The sequence below is a fragment of the Giraffa tippelskirchi genome, chromosome 6 (assembly GCF_054371585.1).
Source record: "Giraffa tippelskirchi isolate mGirTip1 chromosome 6, T2T-mGirTip1v1.2.pri, whole genome shotgun sequence".
Lineage (NCBI taxonomy): Eukaryota > Metazoa > Chordata > Mammalia > Artiodactyla > Giraffidae > Giraffa > Giraffa tippelskirchi.
In genome coordinates this window covers 110,494,242-110,517,322 of record NC_137280.1, presented here as the reverse complement: position 1 = coordinate 110,517,322, position 23,081 = coordinate 110,494,242, and the positions used below count along the sequence as shown (strand labels likewise).

The window sequence follows — 23,081 nt, the reverse complement described above, 5'->3', positions numbered from 1 at the left end:
ACTGAAGGCCTTGATTTGGATTCTGAACTTGTTTCTTATCTCAACTTCTATCAAAAGATGCAATTCAAAAGCCTGAGAGAGAAGGGCACTCAGTGAAAGCCCTTGTGTGTCAGCTGGGGGCTGCCTAATAGATGATGACAGCCTGATGCCTCTCCTGGAGAGCATCGTGACAGGTCTGGATACTTGAAATCATCAGCTGCCAGAGGCGAGGTTCCAAGCAACTATTGCCAGGCATGGACAAAACGGAGACTCACGTGAGCAGGCAGCCTGCAAAACCCCAAGAGCAGCAACTGAATGGGCAAGGAAAGCGGGGTGTTGTGTCCTGATCCTGATTGCTACACAAAGCTCAAATCTAGCATAAGCAAGCATATGCCTACTACTAGTGCAGCTTGAAAGGGAAGTTGTTTTCCGGGGCTCTTCTAACTGCACTTCTGTCCTTGCTGGGTCAGACTTTGCCACTCTCCCTCCATCAAGCCAGGTCCTTGTTCTGCCAGGTCACTGCTGACTATACTTCTCCCACAGTTCTACATTGAAGGTCTGAATTCCATCCTACTACAGGAAATTTTCAATTTAATATTCTCATTCTAACAAGTTTGGTTTTAGATCCTTAGATTAATTTGAGAAATAGAGTAGGCTTATTCTAAATCTTGTGGCTTAGCTGGTAAAGAATCCTCCTGCAATGCAGGAGACCTGGGTTCGATCCTTGGGTTGGGAAGATCCCCTGGAGAAGGGAAAGGCCACCCATCCCAGTATTCTGGCCTGGAGAATTCCATGGACTATACAGTCCATGGGGTCTCAAAGAGTCAGGCATGACTGAGTAACTTTAACATTCTAAATCTGAACATATGTCATAGTAGAATGCTCCAGAATTCCTTGTCCAAATATTCATTTCCTGTCAAGCTTAATGTTGGATTCTGTTCCCAAAATTCCTTTGCCAATTCAAATTATTTAGCATGTACCTGATTAAAGAGTATGTATTGACACTTAATATGAACATGTTTGTGTGTTACGCCACCAAGTAGGCAACATATCCATTCAAGACAGAAACAAAAAATTAATATTTGCACCTGTATAACAACTGGAGAGGTGCCAGTAACTTTTCTTTCTCATTGTGGTTGTTATTCAGTCACTAAGTTGTGTCCAACTCTGCAACCCCATGGGCTGCAGCTTGCCAGGCATCCCTGTCCATCACTAACTCCTGGAGCTTGCTCAAACTCACGTTCATTGAGTTGATGATCCTCACTCCTTCGGTCAGTTCAGTCACTCAGGCGTGTTCGACTCTTTGCGACCCCATGGACTGCAACACACCAGGCTTTCCTGTCCATCACTAACTCCTGAAGCTTGCTCAAACTCATGTCCAATGAGTCAGTGATGCCATCCAACCATATCATCCTCTGTCATCCCCTTCTCCTCCTGCCTTCAATCTATCCCAGCATCAGGGGCTTTTCCAATGAGTCAGTTCTTCTCATCAGGTAGCCAAAGTACTGGAGCTTCAGTTTCAGCATCAGTCCTTCCAAAGACTATTCAGGACTGATTTCCTTTAGGATTGACTTGTTGGATCTCCTTGCAGTCCAAGGGACTCTCAAGAGTCTTCTCCAGCACCACAGTTCAAAAGCATCAATTCTTCTGTGCTCAGCTTTCTTTATAGTCCAACTCTCACATCCATATATGACTACTGGAAAAACCATAGCTTTGAGTAGACGGACCTTTGTTGACAAAGTAACGTCTCTGCTTTTCAATATGATGTCTAGGTTGGTCATAGCTCCTTACTTAAAGCTATATTCATGACCACTGTGTGTATTTCCTGTCCTATTCTGAGCTCTAGAATTAGTCCCCTTTTCTGACAAGATAACTGTCATGAGCTTGTGCATCAAATCACTTTTGCCATCAGCCCCACCCCAACCCCACTCAAGAAGGCAGGCTTCTGAGAACCATAAACAAGCTTCTCTCTAGACATTTCATTATTTTGTTCCACCTGCCTATCAAAATATTTGTTTAACTCCTTTAGACTACCATGAGGCCTCTGACTTGCTAAGAAACCACCTGTTCCCACTTGCCAATTTCTATATGTTATGAGACATTATGTGCCATCCACCTGGCTAGACCTTTCCTGCTTCCCTGAATCTTGGCCAGGGCCTGCCCTCCATATGGCCATGAACACTGTCTGTCTTAGCCACTTCACTATGTACAGTTCTGGTCTATATATAACACATAATCAATAATGGTATTTGTTTTGTTTTTATATCCTCAAATAATTGAAAATAAGAAAATGATCACCTTACTATAAGCCTGAATCTATGCAGTACCTCTGAATATCTGAAAGTAAGTTTTCCTTTTTAGACCATCTAAAGTATAGTATTATTATTATTATTATTATTATTTATTCTTATCCAAACATGCATGCGGATCAGTTTCTCAAGCTTTGCCACTGAAAACACCCTTACTTCAGAGAAGAATAAATTCATACTTCATGGGACAGTTTTACCCACTCCAGTGTTCTTGCCTGGATAATCCCCATGGACAGAGGAGCCAGGCAGGCTACAGTCTATGGGGTCGCAATGAGTCAGACATGACTGAGTGACTAAGCACATAAGCTGTAATGTCTTTTAATTCTGTTTTGTTTTATTTTGTTTTAATTTATCTTTGGCCATGCCATGCAGCTTGTAGGATCTTAGTTCCTTGACCAGGGATTGAACCTGAGCCCTGGGAAGCACCAAGTCCTAACCACTGGATCACCAGGGAATTCCTAAACTCTATCTAATGTTTTAGCTCATAAGTAAATACAAGTTTAGCTTGTGCCTCCTTATAAAAATAATACATATATTGTACATAATACACTTCATATATATTCTACTTTCACATAAATCCATATTCTGTCAGCAGGTACTCACAGCCTAGTCTGGTAATGTATGTAGACCAAGATTAATATTCTTTTCAGAAGAAAATGTTAAGATCTATTGCTGCTACTGCTGCTAAGTCGCTTCAGTCGTGTCTGACTCTGGGCGAACCCATAGACAGCACCCCACCAGGCTCCTCCGTCCCTGGGATTCTCCAGGCAAGAATACTGGAGCGGACTGCTATTCCCTTCTCCAATGCATGCATGCATGCTAAGTCACTTCAGTCGTGTCCAACTCTGTGCAACCCTATGCACAGCAGCCCACCAGGCTCCTCTGTCCACAGGATTCTCTAGCTAAGAATACTGGAGTGGGTTGCCGTTCCCTTCTCCATAAGATCTATTGGACCGAGTACAATATGACTAAGAAAGTCTACCTCCTTTAGCTTTCTTAAAAATCTACCTTATTTTCTCTTTCTCCATGTTCCCCATGAAACAGGATAGCTATGCTTCCCAAAGAATGTTGTGAAGTTACAAAGTTTCTATTTTTCCTTCAAAAGGAAAGTATCACTTCCCAGCTACTCATATAGGATGAAACACATGAGGTGACTTTTATTCCTAACTACTGAAAATACGTTTAATCTAGGTACTGACTTTGCCTGTACATTCATATCTATAGTTAGTAATATCAGTACATGCTATTTTCTACCTTTTTTTTTTTTTTACTGTTTCTTTACCTTTCAGAGGAAAAAAAATATTTCACATAACATATTTGAAAGAAAAGTCAACTTTTTTGACTTAGATTAAGACACTGTTGTGCCCATTAATAAAGAAAACTATATATCAATTAAGATCTTCAAGTAGATAACATAGTCCAAAATGTTACTTTAATGAGAGGTTGAGGGTCATTTACCCAGAAGACTTAAAACAAGACAAACACAAATTGGACTGGGAGAACAGTCCTTTAAAAATGAAACAGTAAAGTTCACAAAACAATAGTACTTGTTACAATGTGGTAGAGAGGGAAGAAAGGATAGGGATCAGAATAGTAGATTTCACTATCTGAAGATCATAGTCCTGGAGGAGTCCTCAGGTCCTTGTTCATCTCACTGTGTCTTCAACTATTAGACACAATTCCCTTTGCAGAAAACAGGGAAAAGAGAGGAATAAAGGCTTCTTTGAAAAAGCAGTGATAAAGAGGTCCCTGGAGGATTTCTGAGCTCTTGAAACAATCTTCACGGCAACAGCTTGACTGCTTCCTGCTACAGTGAAGGTTGCTGGAATTTGAATTAGGGGCAAAGCTTTGGGGCTATTTGCAAGTTCATGTTAGAATTTGATTTCCCAAACTCAGGAATACAGTTGATTCAGAATTAAATCTGCTGCTGCTGCTAAGTCGCTTCAGTAGTATCCGACTCTGTGCGACCCCATAGACGGCAGCCCACCAGGCTCCCCCGTCCCTGGGATTCTCCAGGCAAGAACACTGGAGTGGGTTGCCATTTCCTTCTCGAATGCATGAAAGGGAAAAGTGAAAGTGAAGTCCCTCAGTCGTGTCCGACTTGTAGCGACCCCATGGACTGCAGCCTACCAGGCTCCTTTGTCCATGGGATTTTCTAGGCAAGAGTACTGGAGTGGGTTGCCATTGCCTTCTCCGAAAATTAAATCCAAGCAGTGCTTTAAAATTGCCCTACAAAGAACCTCAGCACATTAAATAAGTACCAACTAACTTTGCTCTTACAAGTGGTTTCAGGGGGAAAACTTGGAGAAGATTCCATCATTCTCATGTTAAAGACCCAGAAATGTCTACAGAAAACTGTATCTCACCAATAGTCATAATATCTCACAATGTCATAAAAAATTATGTATGGAAATTTCTTCTCAGGTCAATATACAACCATCCATATTACACCTCTTCACATTTATTTTTAAATTGTAACAAGTCTAGTTACTATTTACTAGTAATAAATCTATTTACTATTATAACATCTCTTTCCCATGCCAAATCATTGCATGTCTTTCTTCAACAAAAGTACATACTCTAAAACAATTAAAAAACCAACAAGACTGAAATATAGACAATGGGAAGGGGGAATGTATAAAACAAAAAATGACTAAAATAGGCACCTTGTATAAAATATGTAACATAGATACTTATTACCTGTATCTGTCTTAGAGCACTTTTGATATGTGGGTTCATGATCTCTTTTTTCCTCAGTTTCCATCAACTGTAACATTAACTTAACATCTTTGAGGATCAAATACTAAATCGTAATCCCTTTATTCTTCTGTATGAAAATGAGTTTGATTTTCTTATTTAGCAAATTTAAGATTGATGGTATTAAGTTCAAGTGGTTCATCTGTACTTCCCATTTAATTAAATTTGTTAAGTTATTGAAATTCTTTATTGAATTAGTGACTAAAAGTTAAATAGTTTCTCTTGCATGTCACCTGAAAGTTGGTGATAGGGGCATGTATACAGTGATAGTCCTTTATGGCATGAATTGTTCCTATAAGCATTTTCTAGCTTGGAAAAAAAAAATAATAAAGGAAGCTATATCTCAAAGAGTGGTAGTTTCCACTATATAATTTTACTACCTAAAATTTGACAATGATCAGCATTCATGTTCTAATCCAATGCTGTACCGTGCTATGATATTTTCAAAGGCATTTATATAACACATAGTGCTACCAGCACCCATAATGTAGCTGAGCAACCATGAGATGAGCTGACACTTTCTGTGCACAGGCAAATATCTACATGTACATGAAACACATCCTAAATTTCTGTCCTCTTATTGTTGGTTATCTAGTTTCTTTTGTTATTAATCTAATAGAATGTCTCAGTTTCAGAAACTATGCTCTAAAATAGACCTAAAAGGATCTTGTGTTATGTGCAAAGGACAGTGTTTTGTTAATGGACTGTTGCCTATAGATGCCCTTTATAGAAGCCTCCTTTTTGACAGTTGTGATAAACAGAATTTCTAAAATGAACTCTTACAAAGTACTTTGCCCTAGGCCCCAGAAACTGTGGCACTAAGATATCACACACATGTACATGTTTTGTTACATGACAAAAAGGACACTGTAGATGGCATTATGTCTCGTAGCCTGCTGACCTTAACATGGGGAGATTACCCTGGACTGTCTGGTTAGCCCAATGTGATCACATGCATCCTTAAAAACAGAAGATGTGTCCTGGCTGGTGGCTGAAGAGTAAGTAAAGGGGAAGTATGACAGGTTCAATTCAGGAGAAGGATTCAATGCACCACTGCTGCTTAAAGATGGAGGGGGCCACCAGCAAAGAAAGGTACAAAGAGTGGCCCCTGACTGACGGCCAGTAAGAAAATGAGGATCTTAGTCCCAAAACAGCAAAAAATCACCTGTTTCTACCAACAATAAGTATGAGCTTAGAAAGGGATTTTCCCCCAGAGCTTCTAGGCAAGAGTCCAGCCATAGAAGACAACCTAGAAGAAAGGGACAAACTCTTAGAAGGCTATAGTCTCCCAAAATTGAACCAGGAATAAATAGGAAACATGAACAAACAAATTATCAGTAATTAAACTGAATCAGTACTTTTAAAACTCCCAGCAAACAAAAGTACAGAACCAGATGGCTACACAGGTGAATTATATCAAAAATTTAGAGATGCGTTAACACTCACTCTTCTGCAACTATTCAAAAAAATTGCAGAGGAAGGAATACTTCCAAACTTGTTTTACAAGGCCAGCATCTCCCTGATACCAAAACCAAAGATATCACACACAAAAAAGAAAATTACAGACCAGTATCACTAACAAACACAGACACAAAAATCTTCAACAAAATACTAGCAAATAGGGCTCAACAATACATTAAAAGGATATTATATCATGGTCAAGTGGGATTTATCCCTATGATGCAAGGATTTTTCAATATCTCCAAATCTATCAATGTGATACACCACATTAACAAGGATGAAATTGTTAGAAGAATAAAAACCATAAAATCACATCAATAGATAGAGAAAAAAGCTTTTGATAATGTTCAATATCCACTCATGATAAAAGCTGTCATCAAAGTTGGTATAGAGGGAACATGTATACTCAGTCACTTCAGTCATGTCTGACTCTTTATGACCCTATGGACTCTAGCCCACCAGGCTCCTCTGTCCATGGGATTCTCCAGGCAAGAACACTGGAATGGATTGCCATCTCCTTCTCCAGGGGATCTTCCTGATCCAAGGATCAAACCCATAGAGGGAACATGTCCCAATATAATAATGACCATTTATAACAAATCCAGAGAAGGCAATGGCAACCCACACCAGTACTTTTGCCTGGAAAATTACACGGACGGAGGAGCCTGGTAGGCTGCAATCCATGGGGTTGCGAAGAGTTGGACACGATTGAGTGACTTCAGTTTCACTTTTCACTTTCATGCACTGGAGAAGGAAATGGCAACCCACTGCAGTGTTCTTGCCTGGAGAATCCCAGGGATGGGGGAGCCTGGTGGGCTGCCATCTATGGGGTCGCACAGAGTCGGACACGACTGAAGCGACTTAGCAGCAGCAGCAGCATAACAAATCCACAGCTAACATCATACACAATGGTGAAAAGCTGAAAGTATTTCTTCTAAGATGAGAGGATGGAGAATCACGTCCAATGAGTGTGAAGAGGCAGAATGATCCAGGTGACCAGGGAAGTGACCTGTGACCTGCTAGAGGTAGAGATAACAATGTAATCACTGGAGCTGTGCATGCAGGTTTTCAGGGTTTAGCTATCTGCACATATGATTAAGATTTTGTAGAATTTCACTTTTCAGGAGAAAGTTCCTAAAGACTAGTTCTTGAAAATCTGAAATTTTAAGTGGATGTTATTGTTAAAAAATAATTGTTCCCAGTTCAGAGCTTAAGTCAAAAATCCTCAAGATCATACCAAAATAACTCCCAGCCAGCCCATGTTGGAGCCTGTGGGGGCCTGCTGGGAACAGGACTTCTAAACCGACAAACAGGTCTGGAAGGCTGTGGTCCAGGCCATTTTTTTCTGGCTCTACTGGGGGTGTTTTGAACTAGAGGGAGCACACAGTTCTTCTTAAAATTAAAGGTGTTTAAGCTCAAGATAAAACTGAATTCAATGTAGGCAGGAGGTGTGATTATGTGCACACAGCAAAGAACAACACAGTAATTCCTGTTGGAAAACCAAACAAAACCGGACTACTCTGGGGAAATGTAACTCGCATGCATGGAAGGAGTGGTATGGTTCATGCCGCACTCTGAAGCAGTCCTCCTGCTCAGTCCACTGGACACAGAATCCAAGTGATGCTGTACCCTGCAAGGTAAACTTACTGAAAAGTAAACAAAAAAAAGTATGGACTTGTTCTCTTGTTAAAGATAAAAAAAGATCACCCCAAAATGCTTTTGTTTAAAGTGATTATTTTGATGAACTCAGCCTACATAAAATCGAACATATCCTAAGTCATGCCCGGGATTTTCTTTCCATCTCAATGATACCTAGAGATTTAGTTTAGTAGTATCTCCTTCTTTCACCCAATCTCACTCCCCTCCTCCAAAAAAATATTCCCTGTACCAGAAGGATATACATTTAGCATCGATGAAATGACAACTGTTAGGTGCCAAGACATTTTATTAGGTACTGAAGATGATCAAAGATGAATAAGATAGAACACTCTTTTTTTAAGGAGATTCAAGAGATGAAGTAGTACAGAAGACCCAAAGCAAGGAAACATTCAGTTACTAAGCTGTCAAACATCTTGAGAAGAAACCTAGAAATTGGAACCTAGAAGGCAGACAGCTTCATGAGGTTAAAAGTGGCACAGTACATAGAATGGGAAACTCTGCCAGAGTCCTCATAAGAAATGCTGGGCATTTGTTTAATTTTTTGGCTCACCTTTAAAACAGACCTCTATGTATAGAAATGGATGAGAAGTGTGATGAATAGTTTTAATAAGTGAAAAACACAGGTGAGAAAAATACTGTTAAAATTTCATCTGTACACATCTTAGTCTAATCAAAAGGAAAAATCAATCAGAAGACACTGGATCTGTGTTTTCCTGATACTGTTATTTCTATAGCTAAGCCAGCATCCTAAGAACTGGGGTTTGTTTTTCTTACTTGTGTTATTAATTTATTAGTGTAAATTTATACCTGTCAACACAGATTTATAGCAGTGGAACAACCCACCACAAATATTATAGGCTTTAAGGACACATAATAAAGAAATTGAAACACTTAAATTGCTTTAACACTTGCTAATATAATTCAGTTTCACTTATACGAGAACATAAATAGCCAGATTCCTGTTAGAAAAATTATTTTGGTAATCATTCTGATTTTTCCTCCTGACTTTTCTTAAAAAGTTATTTTTAATTCTAAAGTTATTTTCATCTATGATTCACTGCTTCTAATACCAACTAATGAGGATGGTAATTTTGTCCACATGGGAAAGTGAAAGTGAAGTTGCTCAGTCGTGTCCGACTCTTCGCGACCCCATGGACTGTAGCCCACCAGGCTAATCTCTCCATGGGGTTTTCCAGGCAAGAATACTGGAGTGGGCTGCCATTTCCTTCTCCAGGAGATCTTCCCAACCCAGGGATTGAACCTGGGTCTCCCGCATTGTAGGCAGACGCTTTACTGTCTGAGCCACCGGGGAAGTCCCTCCACATGGGGACATTGCAGAAAGAAGGGCAAAGTTTTACCTCCTGTCTGGGGACAGTTCAGACGCTAAGGAACTCTCATGCTTTGTAGTTATCTTCACTCCAATTCATTATTTTATAGCAAATGCAGCTCTTAGCACTGCACGTGTAAGAAATAGAGAATCCATACGTGTGGGATTGTACTATAAAGGCTAACAGAGTATGAGATGACCCCTACCCACAAGAAGCAATCCAGGAAGTCCACAGAAAAAAGTTAGACTTCCTGGGTCTCCATGACTTCCTTCCACCCACACCACTCCTCACTAGTCCCGGTCCTTATCATCTCCTGCCAGGATCCCTGCAATAGTCTGCCCTCCTGTCTACTATTTAAATACCTTTCAAATAATTGCCCTACCACATATACATACCAAAGACGTTCTATGTGGGATTATACCACACCCCTGCTTAAAATCTTTCTATGGCAGAAGAAACACTGAATAAAATTCAAACTAGTGAAACCCATGTCCTGGCCCCTGTTCTCCTTTCCCTCTAGCCTGTTCTTCGGCTGTCCCTGTTGCGCTGCTCTCTTGATGCATGATCCATCCAGACTGAGCTGTTTCCCACTCTGCAGCACACCTGTGGTCCCCAGCCCATTGGCTGCTTGTTGCTGGGAAGTTTTCCCCTTTGAGCCTCTCTCAGTTTCCCTTCCCCTGAATCAAGTCTTCCTGGTTCCTGACAAATACCTGCTCATCCAAAGAAACTAAAGGGTCTTTCCTCTACAAAATCTTTTCTGTTTCCATAGACCATTACCCTAATGTCCACAGGTAGATGAAAGAGATCATCGTTCCATCCTTTGTGTCTCCTCAGTATTCTCTGTAGACTTCCATCACACTTCCTATAACGGGTTACAAAATATGTTTCTCTTCATATCTGCAAACTCTGCCAATCAATAATGAGATGGAAGCTATGTCTTCTTTGTGTTTCTAGGACCCGCCTTCAAGGACACGCAACCATTGCTGGTAGTAGGAATCCCACATATGAAACAACTGCAAACACCAAGTAACAGTACCCGAGACAGTGCTAAGGAATGTATACCTTGCTCTAAGCACTTTGAAGGTTCTAAGAAGTCACACAGCATAGGAGAATGAGTTTTACTGTCAAACAGACCTGAATTCGCATCCTGACTGTCCTACCTTCTATGTGACTGTGGATATGTCAGTTCATTTCCTTATGCCAAACCTGAATAATAGTACCTATTTCACAGAGGTCTTGTGTGGAAATCAGGTGAGACAGGTGAGGATCCAACACAGAAGTTGCTAAGAAAATATCCATTCTTGTTGCTTTTCTCTGAGAAAGGAGAGTGATTACATACAAGTGCTAAATGATTCAAGTACAACTTCTTAGAGGAGGTGAAATTTAAGCTTGACCTTTAAGCAAGGATTTGGACAAATACATATTGATAGAAAATTAGGCAAAGGCAGCTGATCTGCTTAAAACTCTTCCCAGATTCAGCCTTTGGAGTCTCTATCATTCCCACAGTTCAACCCCTCATAGCAATATGAGAGCAATTATACATGAACATAACCCAGCTTCAAAACCCACGAATATTGCAAATTAGAAAGAAGACAAAAAATCGCTGTAATATATTTAAGAGAGACTAGTTCTTTAGTGGAGGAATGTTTCCAAAAAATGATGTTGTAGTGTGCAAATGCTCACTCATTTGCACAGAAGTAAGCATTATGCTAACAAACAACAGGGCTGGCACAACAACATCAACCAACGTTTAAACAAACACAGGGTAGGTAATAATCTCCATGTGTGGATGGTTTGAGTGTTAACAGAGCAGTCTAAAGCAATCTCATTTACTTTTATGGTTAAGCATTCAGGAAATGTCTTTTACTTTTTTAACATCTGAATGTGTTCATGGCTGAAGGGATGCCAGTATAGCCTGGAAAACAATTTACAACGACGTGTAAAGTAGTTACATCTTCCAACATAAGTCTGCTTGTTCAATTATTCCATCTATGTTAATAGCTCCTAGTGTCATGTGATGTGTAATAGTCTTGATCCAATCACCCACTTCAATGGGAAGACCCTGAGTGCTACCCAAATGGAAGCGTCCAGTTTGAAGTTGATTAGAAACTCAAGCCTTTAGAGAAATGCAAATCAAAACCACAATGAGGTACCATTTCACACCAGTCAGAATGGCTGCTATCCAAAAGTCTACAGGCAATAAATGCTGGAGAGCGTGTGGAGAAAAGGGAACCCTCTTACACTGTTGGTGGGAATGCAAACTAGTACAGCCACTATGGAGAACAGTGTGGAGATTCCTTAAAAAACTTGGAATAGAACTGCCATATGACCCAGCAATCCCACTGCTGGGCATACACACCGAGGAAACCAGAATTGAAAGAGACGCGTGCACCCCAGTGTTCATCGCAGCACTGTTTACAATAGCCAGGACATGGAAGTAACCTAGATGTCCATCAGCAGACGAACGGATAAGGAAGCTGTGGTACATATACACAATGGAATATTACTCAGCCATTAAAAAAAATACATTTGAATCGGTTCTATTGAGATGGATGAAACTGGAGCCCATTATACAGAGTGAAGTAAGCCAGAAAGAAAAACAACAATACAATATACTAATGCATATATATGGAATTTGAAAGATGGTAATGATAACCCTATATGCGAGACAGAATAAGAGACACAGATGCATAGAACAGTCTTATGGACTCTGAGGGAGAAGGTGAGGGTGGGACGGACGTTCTGGGAGAATAGCATTGAAACATGTACATTATCATATGTGAAACAGAACACCATTCCACATTCGATGCATGAGACAAATGCTCAGGGCTGGGGCAATGGAATGACCCAGAGGGATAGGATGGGGAGGGAGGTGGGAGGGGGGTTCAGGGTGGGGAACACATGTAAACCCACGGCTGATTCATGTCAATGTATGGCAAAAACCACTACAATATTGTAAAGTAATTAGCCCCCAACTAAAATAAATAAATTTATTAAAAAAAAAGAAACTCAAGCCTTTGTCCCAAGCGCTTCCTCTCATTAGCTTGCTGTCATTGAGAAAGGGTGCTGTCTCAGACTGCAGGCTGGCCTGCCATCAGTCTCATGCTAGCTCATTTCATTTCAGATCTGCAGCTAGGTGTGTGTTATCAAAAAAAACCCAAAAAAACCCAAAGCTATTGATTTCTTTCTACCTCTGTTGAGATAAGCGGAACAACCTGTAATTTGGTTTGACAAAAAAAAAAATCTAGATGGCAGGAAAAGGTTTAAAGAAAGGGACAAAGACACAAAAGGCAATTTTCACAGTACCCTGAACATAGGAAGAATTTAAGAAATTTAAAGAGATTTACAAAGAATGGAAATTAAAAAAAATCCAAAGATAAGAACAGAAAGTGGAAGAATGAAGTGTTTGTTTTTGATACCATTCATCTTGGGTTTTCTCATGTGTAGTTGAATGCAATAGACTCTGAACTGGGTTCCTTGCTTCTGAAAAATCTAATCTATACACAGTATCTACTGTAATTCTTTCTAAATGTTAAGTCAGATCCTATCACTTCTCTGATCAAAATTCTCTAATGGCGTCTAACCTCACTCAGAACAAAGTCTAGACTACACAGACCACCCACATGCCTCTCCTGAACTTTCCAGCTTCATACCTACCACCCTCCCTGGCTTACTCCAATCCAGAGGCTCTCTCAGCTCACAAAACACTAAACCAGCTCCCACCTCAGGTCTCACACATGCTGTTCCCTTCCCCACCCTACCTCCTTGCAAACTTTCTCTTCATTCAGGTCTCAGCTCAGATGTCACCAGCTCAGGTGTCACCTATTCAGATGCCTTCCCTGACCATCTCATCAAATACAGAAGCTTGAGTGCTATTCACTTCTTGCCCTATTTCATTGATCTTCCTAGTATTTATCATTTATGTACATTATATTATTTGTCTAGTTGTTTATGTGCTTATGTCTTGCCTGTTAGACTGATACCTACAAGATGGGGGATGCTGTAGTGCAGAGCCTGGAATACCAGGTGCCACATAATAGATAATAAATGTAGCAAGAGGGAAGGAGAGGGGGAGGATGAGAGGAAGGATCCCTTGTCCTACTCATATGTTTGTATCTTTGCTCCCCAAATAACTGGACACGAGACTGTTTGTACAGCAACTACTTATGTCCCTTGACCCATTTTCCAGACACCTTAACACCAAGAAAAAATCATAGACTTTGGGAGTAAAGAGATGAAAATTTAAACCTCATCTCCATCATCAAGTAACTTTTTGACTTTGAATAAGGTTTTTAAACTCTCTATGGAATTTTACAGTTAATAAAACTTTAGACACCCATGAGCACTGGGCTAGGTACTTGGGTTACCTCAGAAAAATTATTGAGAGAGTGAAATTAGCTAACTTCCATTAAAACTAACTTGGCAAAATATGCATAACTGATGAATATTAGATCTCTGTCCCCTACACCCCATTCTCTCAGCAGCCTTACATGGCATTATGCCCAAAAACTGCACCTAAGACAAGTAAAAGAACTGTGAGTTTTTCATAGCTTTGAGTCCATGAAAACCAAAAGTGAGCCAACAAACACCTCAGATGAAAATACTCACTTTTCACTGAGGCAAAAGTCCAAAGTAGGTATATGGTAATTCAGGAACCAGGTACATGGTAATTCAGAACCCCTGCACCCAGGCCAAAAGAGATGATATGACCCACATTATTTTAGCTCCTTTCAACTGGGAGAACTAGTCAGGTCACTTGTGGAGTCGAGTGAGCCAAGGGGTCTATGGCTAGGCAGCAACTTTGTGTCACATGCAAAGGACAGTGTGAATTGTCAGTGAACACCCAGTCATTTTCACCACACCCCACCATCTCAATCAACAATGGACCAATAAGTGACTATGAGAATATGCTGTAGACTGTTTGACATAGCCACAAGCAAGAATCCTATTTTTAATTTGCTGCCGCTGCGATATGTTCTTTTGAAGTATACAAATCATAACAAATGAATGTACACTTACCCCCTAGGATAGTGGATTCTTATCCATCAGAGAGTATGAGATTACCTAGGATACATACTTAATAAATGTAGATTCCCAGGAACCACACCCAGAGATATTTTTACGAGTGAATCTGTTCCTTCAGGCCCAGAGACCACACTTTTGTGAAATAGAAGGCATAAAACCACAGCTATTTCGTGACTGGTGATTACACAATGGCTGCTTAATGTTAGATTGGAGACCGCCCCTCCCAAAACCCCAGCAGAGGGTCACCTCCGGGAAGGAATAGGAAATCTAAATGGTTTCAGATTTTCCCCATTCAAGCAACACCCACTCCCACAAAGAACTTGTTTTGCTAACCAGGTTCTATTTTTTGGTCTCCTTGGCAATGCAGAAAAACAACTTGGCCTTTCATAGAGACTCAGCTGACTTCAAAAATGCCAGGAGCTGCCTCGCAAGGACAAAGGAGACAAAGATGGATGGGGCAGATCTGAGACCCAGAAAAAGTAATGTGTGTATTTAATAACTTTTATTTTACCTACAACACTGCAGCTCTTTCCAGAGCAGGGGGAAACTAGGGTAGGCAGCCTGGGCCTCGCTCAAGCCATGAAACAGTTGTTACTCATTAACCTTGTAGAACATGACATCTGATTCTTCCCTAACACAGGTAACACATCACTTCTGATAGCAGGTGGTTGCCCCGGAAGCCTTCACACTATTTTAAACCTAGTGCTGTGTCCCAGAAATCATTCTGAATGTTATCAATAGTGATCCCGAGGAATTCAAAAACGGTCAAAGAAAGTAATTCAAAATACTTTCCACTTTGGTTGTCTTGAAAAGACCTTTTTATCAGAAAAACAGAAAAATAAGATTTAGAATGCTTGGCTTCTTGCTGATTGTCTGGTTTTACAATTGCTTGTTGAACTTGATAGGATAAAAGAAAGAGATACCTGAGCATCTGAATGTGAGCTGGGGGACAGCGGGGACAAAAGCGAAACTGATGAAATTGATCAGACCTGTAGCAGGGCCCAGCAACTGCGGGGAAGCAGGGAATCATGGGCTAGACACATGAAAATGCCCCCACCTACTTGGAGGTCTCCTCAGGCATAACGCTTTAGATGGGGTGTCTTGAGAGCACTGCAGGGTAACCCAGCAAGACATACATACCCTCCTTATAGCCCTGAGAAAACTCCCAATTCTCATGGGGAATCAAAATTATTGTCCACGAGTTTCAACACTCCCCTTCCCCTCACCCCCGTCCAGGCTCATGAGAATCATTCCTCCTGGCCGCCTGTAGCTCTCATCAGACAACCCTTCCACCATGTTGCTTTTCTGCTGCTCTGTCTCCCTCATACCTGACCTACTGATGTCACCAGTCTTCCCTCTTCTTTCACAGGTGATCTCCACGCCTTCATCTACTAGGCATGAGTGGGTTCCCTGCCTCTTATGGTCACTACCATCCTCCAGATCACTGTCTACAGAGTTTACCTTGCCTCCTTCCTGTCCTTTGCACTCCTTCATGCATGGTATAGCCAACCTGGACAGGATCTCCCAAATTCCACTTCCATTTTCCAAGTTATCCCAGATTTGGGCATTGCTCCTTTTCCCCTGACATGTTCCTGTCCATGCTCTCTGCCACCAGTTTCTCTCCACTCTATTCTACCAACCAAACTATGCCCAGACTACCTGGAAAACTGGTAAACCCTTAACATTCGATTGTATAGAATCCACGGTGTTAATGAATGCATTAATGTTCCCAATTTCTTCTCTCTCCTTGACCCAGTCCCCTTCCTTTTGACTCTGGGCTTGGTCATGAGACTTGTTTGGCCAATAACACACTCAAGTAAAAAACCCTTTCTTAATTGGTCAGGATTGCTCTCACTCTTCGACAAGTGACACAAGACCCATCATAGGCTGGCCTAATGGATGATAGACATGCAAATTGTTATGGCCCAGGTCATCCCAGCAGGAGCTATCTTAGATCAATGGAAAGCCCAACACCAGACATAGGAATAAGCACAGCTGAGACCAAAATAACTCAGCCAAACCCAGACTATCTTATCAACCTTCAAACTAAATAAATGCTTACTGTTTTAAGCCTCTGATATGTGGGGTGATTTGTTATGAGGCATTATTGTGACAACAGACAGCCAACGTGGCCATACACAGCACAAATGATTTCAGAGAATATCTAGCACCTTCTTTGTCAGAATTGAAAGTTCCCCTTTGTGTCACAACCATCTCGTCATCCTCTCATCTGTGGAGTTTGCATACTCCTGGGGTAGCAGATAAAGTAGGTCAGATCTTTTCATACAGAAAACAATGACTCCACACTGGATGAAAGGAGAAGACCACTGGTAATTTAGGAGATGGGCAGGAACAGGGAGACCTGGCGTACTGCAGTCCATGGGGTTGTGAAGAATCAGACACGACTTGGCGACTGAAGAACAGCAATGAAACCAGTAAGTCAGTGGTGAGTAGGTTTCCTCACAGCCAGCTGGAATTGGTGATAGAGGGTATTTGCTTCAGTAGCAGTTGAGGTTTTGCAGTCTAGATTCTCAGAACAGGGGAAGGAACACTAAAATGTGCACCTGGATCTTTCCCTTATACTGACTGGCAGATTCCCAAATGATCTAGTTTTTGCAGGATTTGTTTCTGTTTTGTCTCATATCTGTGTGTGTGTGGGAAGGGGGAGTATCCAAGGGAGAAGGTGGGAGCCATAGGAGAAGTCTTCGGGATACAGTGAAGGGATTTTGTGAGGATTTGGAGAAGGGAAGTAACTAATTAGTACTTTGAAGTATTATCCCATATTGGTGTGTGCTTTCTCTTTTCAACTTGAATATGAATTCTTGAGAGCAGGTTCCCAATCCAATACTCGAGGTGGCAGTAGAAGCAATGGAAATAAAACTATATTGAAAATCATGAACTCTGTGATTAGAGAAGTGATTTAATCTCGGTCTTCTGGTATTAGATAGAAATCATGATGTTGTCTTATGTAATCAAAGATGATAGATAAGGCAGATAAGTGATAGATGGATAGAATAGCTAGATCAGCTGAATGTAACTTCCTCGCTCTGAGAAGTCACAGCCTATGTTACCCCAGACGGTAATTCTCTATTACATTACTACTTTTTTTTTTTCCTTCATAGTGCTTTGTCATCATCTAAAATTATTTTATACATTTATTCACATGTTTATTTTATCCCAGTAAATAAATTTGAGTTGAGTTCTCCCAACTCAAATATAAGCTCCACAATGGTAAGGTCTCCACGAGAGGAGGACCCTATGAGGGTCCTGTAAGCAGGACCCTATGAGGGTCCTGTAAGCAGTAAAGTTTACTACTTTACTACTGCATCTCCAGGTTTTCAAAGCTGTTATGTATGCAGTAACTACTCAAAAAATAATAATTGGAGGGAAGGAGGAAGGAAGAAAGAAAGGAAGGAAGGAGGCGATGAATAAATTCATGGATACTTTATCTTTAGGGCTACCTGACTCATATCAAGACCATAAAATAATCAATTTAGCCCTTCTGCACATATATCCCTGTCTGCATAATAAGAGACTTGAGTAACATGATTTTTATGGATGCTTTTTAAATTCTATGATAATTAGCAAACTACCTTTCTGGCTATAAGTTCTCCTCCAAGAAAGCATAATCTCTATCAGACATAGTCTCAGAATTAAATAGTTACAGAAAAGCACCAGGGCTTCCCTGCTGGTTCAGCTGGTAAAGAATCCGCCTGCAATGTGGGAGACCTGGGTTCGATCCCTGGGTTGGGAAGTTCTCCTGGAGAAGGGAAAGGCTACCCACTCCAGTATTCTGGTCTGGAGAGTTCCACGGACTGTACAGTTCATGGGGTTGCAAAGAGTTGGACACGACTGAGCAACTTTGACTTTGACTTTCACGTGAATATGTTGAAAAGCACTAGTTCAATATTCAAGGCACTGTGGTTGTATGTTTAAGTTTGCTGCAGAAAGGTCAGCTGGAATTGCAAAATCCTGATTTAAAAATACCCCTCTGCCAACATTAATTTTGAATATGAGAATCAGATACCTCTGGCCAGAGCCTAAAGAAGCATTCTATATATCCAGAGGCCTCAATCTCCACAGGCAGGCCCTGCTATGAGCTCTAACCATAACTGTACTAGTACAAAATGCTCCATGGTCTATAGAATGATCATATTGCTTTGGATTTTTCTGTAGTTTTCCTTAGGATAAAGCACAAATGAAGACCCAAAATGACATTAGTGAAAAGTTCTCAATCTCTTGATTCATTTTCATCTCAGTAGTTGTTTTAGTCAAGGCTCTTTTGTCTGTAAGTTACAGAAAACCTCTCAGCAAGGTTCTTTTAAAAAGGACATTTGCATCAAGGTACAATGTTATCTTGGGGCAGAGATACACCTGAACCCAATAGGGGTAAAACTGTTGACTGAGAGCCAGCCAGAACATGGCTAACATGTTCTTGGTCTTTCAGACCCTCATCTCTGCTATGCTCTCTCCATCAGCCTCGGATTCCTCTTTCTTTGTTGTTGTTCAGTCACTCAGTTGTGTCTAACTCTTTGCCACCCCATGGACTGCAGCATGCCAGGCTTCTCTGTCCTTCACCATTTCCCAGAGCTTGTTCAAACTCATGTCCATTGAGTCTGTCCATCAACCTCAGATTCCTCTTCCTACAGATCTAATTTTTACCTTCTCCATATCTACAGCCACCACCCAGCCCCTAAGTTTACACTATCTGAGTTCAAGCCACATGCAGAGGTTGAGAAAAACCTCTCCCTCAACCCACTCCAAACTCGTGGAAAAGAAACTCTGTTGGCCCAAACTGGGCCAAGAGACTTCTTTTGTTCAAATTAACTCTGACCTAGTGAGCAATCCTATGGTGCAAACATGATTGTGAACGATTCATCTGTGAGTCAAAAGGGGGAAGGCCACGGAAAAATAAGGTCAATGTTAAGACACTCCCAAGGGAGGTTAACATAACATACCAAAAAGGACTCTATGAAAAAGGAGGCTCTGGTCAATAAAGGCTGAGAGATTGCCAGAATTAGGACTATTCCAACAGAGATTATGGGAACAAAGGCAGCTATACCACTAATATACACACAAATGCATTACCTTGCAATTCTCTATATCAAGTCCAATATGGGTCTTAGTGTGCTAAAATTACGGTCTCAGCAGGGATTTTTTCCCTCTGGAGACTCTTGGAGAGAAGATATTTTCTTGCCTTTTCCATCTTCTAAGGGCTCCCCACATCCCTTGGCTCATAGCTCCCTCCTCTTTCTTCAGAGCCAGCAAGGTTGCATCTCCCTGATCATCTTCCAACACCACATCTCTTTCTCTGACCACAGTTGGAGAGTCTCTGATTTTTAAGACCCATGTGATTAGATTGGGCCCACTCAGATAATTCAGGATAATCTTCCATCTCAAGGATTTGCTATTAATCCCATCTGCCAATTTCCTTTTCCCATCTAAGGCAACACATTCACCAATTTATGGGATTATGATGTAGACACATTTAGGGAGTCATTATTCTGTCTACCACAGATGGGTTTTTGAAATTAAAAGATAGTTACAGTTTTCTCTTTCAAGCATTTTTTCTCATTTGCCTAAATCTCAATTATTTTTCAACTTTTCAGTGGTCATTTCATAATGGAGATACATAATCCATGTGCATATGAAAATGTGAAGTTTTCAGCCTCACCTACAAAGGCCATATCAACATTTGATTTGATTATTATCCAATGTCTGCAATCACCAGTTCTATTAAAAAAAAAAAAAGCAGAACACATTTTGAAACTCAACTAATTCTCAAGCACTCTAAATTTCTCATTTCACTTAATTTTACTATGAATAAAACAATAATAAATAAGTTGTCCAAAGGTCAAACAAACAGTAAGAAGTGGAGCCAAGATTCAAATTCAAATCCCTGTCCAACTCCAGGGGTCCTATTCTTTCGTTTATATCAGACAACCATTAAAGAATAAAACCTCATCCTTAGATGGACTTATAATGTGTGCTCTCCCATAATCAGAGATAATAACCACTCCCTTAAGCATAACAATCATTCCATTAATAAGCAAATACTCTAGCAGTGTTGGACCTGGAGACTTCAGGTTGACTTCTGAGCAGAGCCTCAGTGAGTGGGGCTGAGAATATTCTGAGGATGACAAGCACCTTGCAAACAACTGCTTTCATTACTTGTTTATCATACTTTAGGCTTTCTTTCTAATCCATTCCAATTACTTAGAAATAGACATGGATATGGGGAAGTGAAAGAACGACAAGTGTGCCTCAATATCTTTATCCTTAAAATGGACATAACCAAAGGCATTTAAGGAACCCCAAATGACTGTTGGGAGATTATATTAGTTAATACATGCAAAGCACTTAGAACAGTGCCTAGCATACAGAAAGCGTCATCATCCTTACCACCATCATCACCACCATCACTATTATGACCATCATCAATGTCATCATCATTATCTTCTTCATCAAAATTTCAGTCTTAAGGTTATCTTCAGATTTTAGTCAAAATTAGGACTAAAAGTTCTCTAGATATCTGAAAGAACTCCAGAGTAGGAGCTAGACAAAGCACCTCCTTGTATTTCTGATCTTCTTTGGTATCAAATATAGGTTTTCATTAAACAATGAATACTCTCTTACTGGATTTTAGTCACTACGCTTTAATTACAGGCTTTCATGCCTTAATGCTATTTCTTTTGCTTAGTATTCCAAGAAAGTCCAATTTCCAGGATATCCATTTTTGTTTATATGTGCTTAATTTCTTTTAAAATAAAATGGCATCTTGGGGGCTTCTCTGTGCGGTCCAGCGGTTAAGAACTTGCCTAACAGTGCAGATGACACTGGTTCTACCCTTGGTCTGGGAAAATTCCACATGTGTAGAGCAGCTAAGCCCATGTATCCCAACTACTGATCCCACAAGCTGCAACCACTGAAGCCTGTGCACTTGGAGCCTGTGCTCTGGAACAAGAGAAGCCATCTCAATGAGAATCCCATACACCACAATGAAGAGCAGCCCCCACTCCCCGTAACTAGATAAAAGTCTACGTAAAGCAATGAAGATCTGGCACAGAAAATAGCAATAATAAATAAATCTTTAAAAAATAAAGTCAAATAACATCTTAAGCTTCACTTCTGGGAACATCTTAGGTACAATTCGGCCTTCTTTATAAGCAGGTAATACAAAACATGTCATGCCACTTAAACTGTCATCCAAACTATTTTCTTTTAACAAAAGTTGATTTACTATTTTCATTCAAAATATGTTTGAATATCCACTTGTCCCATCTCTTCCAGACACTCTTTACTGCTTTAACTTCTATCCCAAGTGTTCTCTTTGAACATTTTGTTTGTGCTTTTATTTTATGCCCCTCATCACCTCCCACTGTCTCCAATTCTTCCTGGTTTTCTCTTGGACACTTAGGGCCAACTGTTCCCCTGCTTCTCTGCTTGAGCTCTCCATCTCTCCCCTCAGTGGAGCTCAACCTGCTGCTTCCATAGACTTCCTGAGTCTCTCCTTCTCCCTCCTGCAGGTTTCTCTCTCCTTCACGCTGACTCCCTCTGATCCTTCTTATTCCATATGCCACTTTCCTCACTTCTCCTTGATCTATAAACAGGAAGAGATTGGCTAGAGCTGCTCATCAACCTTCTTGTCAGCACACAGTTCTTTGCTTCAATAGAGTTGCAGCAATTTCAACCTTCTTTTTCCACCAGTGCCTTATAATTTTCATCCTGCTGTGCCACTTCCCACATCCTCCTCTGCAAGGCTCCAACCTCAGCATATGGTCTCATTTCCTCTCCATTTCCATCTCTTTATCTCTGTTCCTTCTCTGAGAGCCCCCAATGCCTCTTCCAACCTAAAGTCTGAAAAAAAAAAAAAAATCCTATCTGCTAGGCTTATAATGTAATTCATTTCCTCATGGCCTGCTGCATGAGCAAAGCACTTCTTAGAATGTATACAACTTGAGAAAAGAGACAGGAAGTCAGGTGTTGACTATGCAAACATGGGAAGCTAACATTCAGAGCTAGGAGGATACATGATGTAATAAACAGTGCATGGAGGTTCAGGCTGAAACCCAGTGCTTAAGAATGATTCTACCTCTAAGGCTTTATTTAAATAAAATGATTTATTTACACTCTCTGGCCTAAGGAGATTTCCAAAATATGATAGTCAAATTGCTATCCCTTGCTCCAATCATCTTTGCCGCATAGAAAACTACTCTAAATTCAGTAGCATAAAACAGCAACCATACTACCATGGTTATGAGTTCTGTGGGTCAGGAACTGGAAAGAACACAGTGGTACAGCTTTTCTCTACTCCATAATATCTGGGCCTTCCACAAGGAGACCCAAATGGCTGGAGCTAGAACATTGGAGAATGGAAGATCCACTTTCAAGACAATATCTTCATTTACAAGTTTGGCTGCCTCTCCATGTGGCTTGGACTTACAACAATGGTCTCAGGAATGTTGAATTTCTTACAGGAGACAGGGAACTCCAAAAGGTGATGATCCTGATCAACCAGGGAGAAGGTGCACTATATCATGTGACCTAACCTTGGAAGCCATAG

At 40.7% G+C, this 23,081-nt stretch overlaps 2 protein-coding genes, 1 long non-coding RNA gene and 1 pseudogene across 4 annotated transcripts in view; 2 read left to right on the top strand and 2 right to left on the bottom strand.

The window, feature by feature from the left end:
* Positions 1 to 23,081, bottom strand: part of LOC145509797 (uncharacterized) — a 291,814-nt gene that overhangs the window by 7,443 nt on the left and 261,290 nt on the right. The gene's annotated exons all lie outside the window — the stretch shown is intronic.
* Positions 1 to 23,081, bottom strand: part of LOC145509796 (uncharacterized) — an 889,905-nt gene that overhangs the window by 834,004 nt on the left and 32,820 nt on the right. Inside the window, exon 1 of one of the 2 annotated variants that reach the window (XM_081499108.1) lies at positions 14,513 to 14,628. The exons of the other annotated variant lie outside the window; for it this stretch is intronic. The gene's annotated coding sequence lies outside the window, so the exon portion shown is untranslated. Of the gene's footprint in view, positions 1 to 14,512; positions 14,629 to 23,081 lie in introns of those variants that run through there. 2 annotated transcript variants of the gene reach the window in all.
* On the top strand, positions 6,061 to 8,147 carry LOC145509381 (large ribosomal subunit protein eL33 pseudogene; annotated as a pseudogene).
* Positions 14,884 to 18,065, top strand: LOC145508592 (uncharacterized). Its single transcript, XR_014055459.1, has 2 exons — positions 14,884 to 14,997; positions 15,888 to 18,065. It is a non-coding gene; the product is annotated as an uncharacterized LOC145508592 (long non-coding RNA).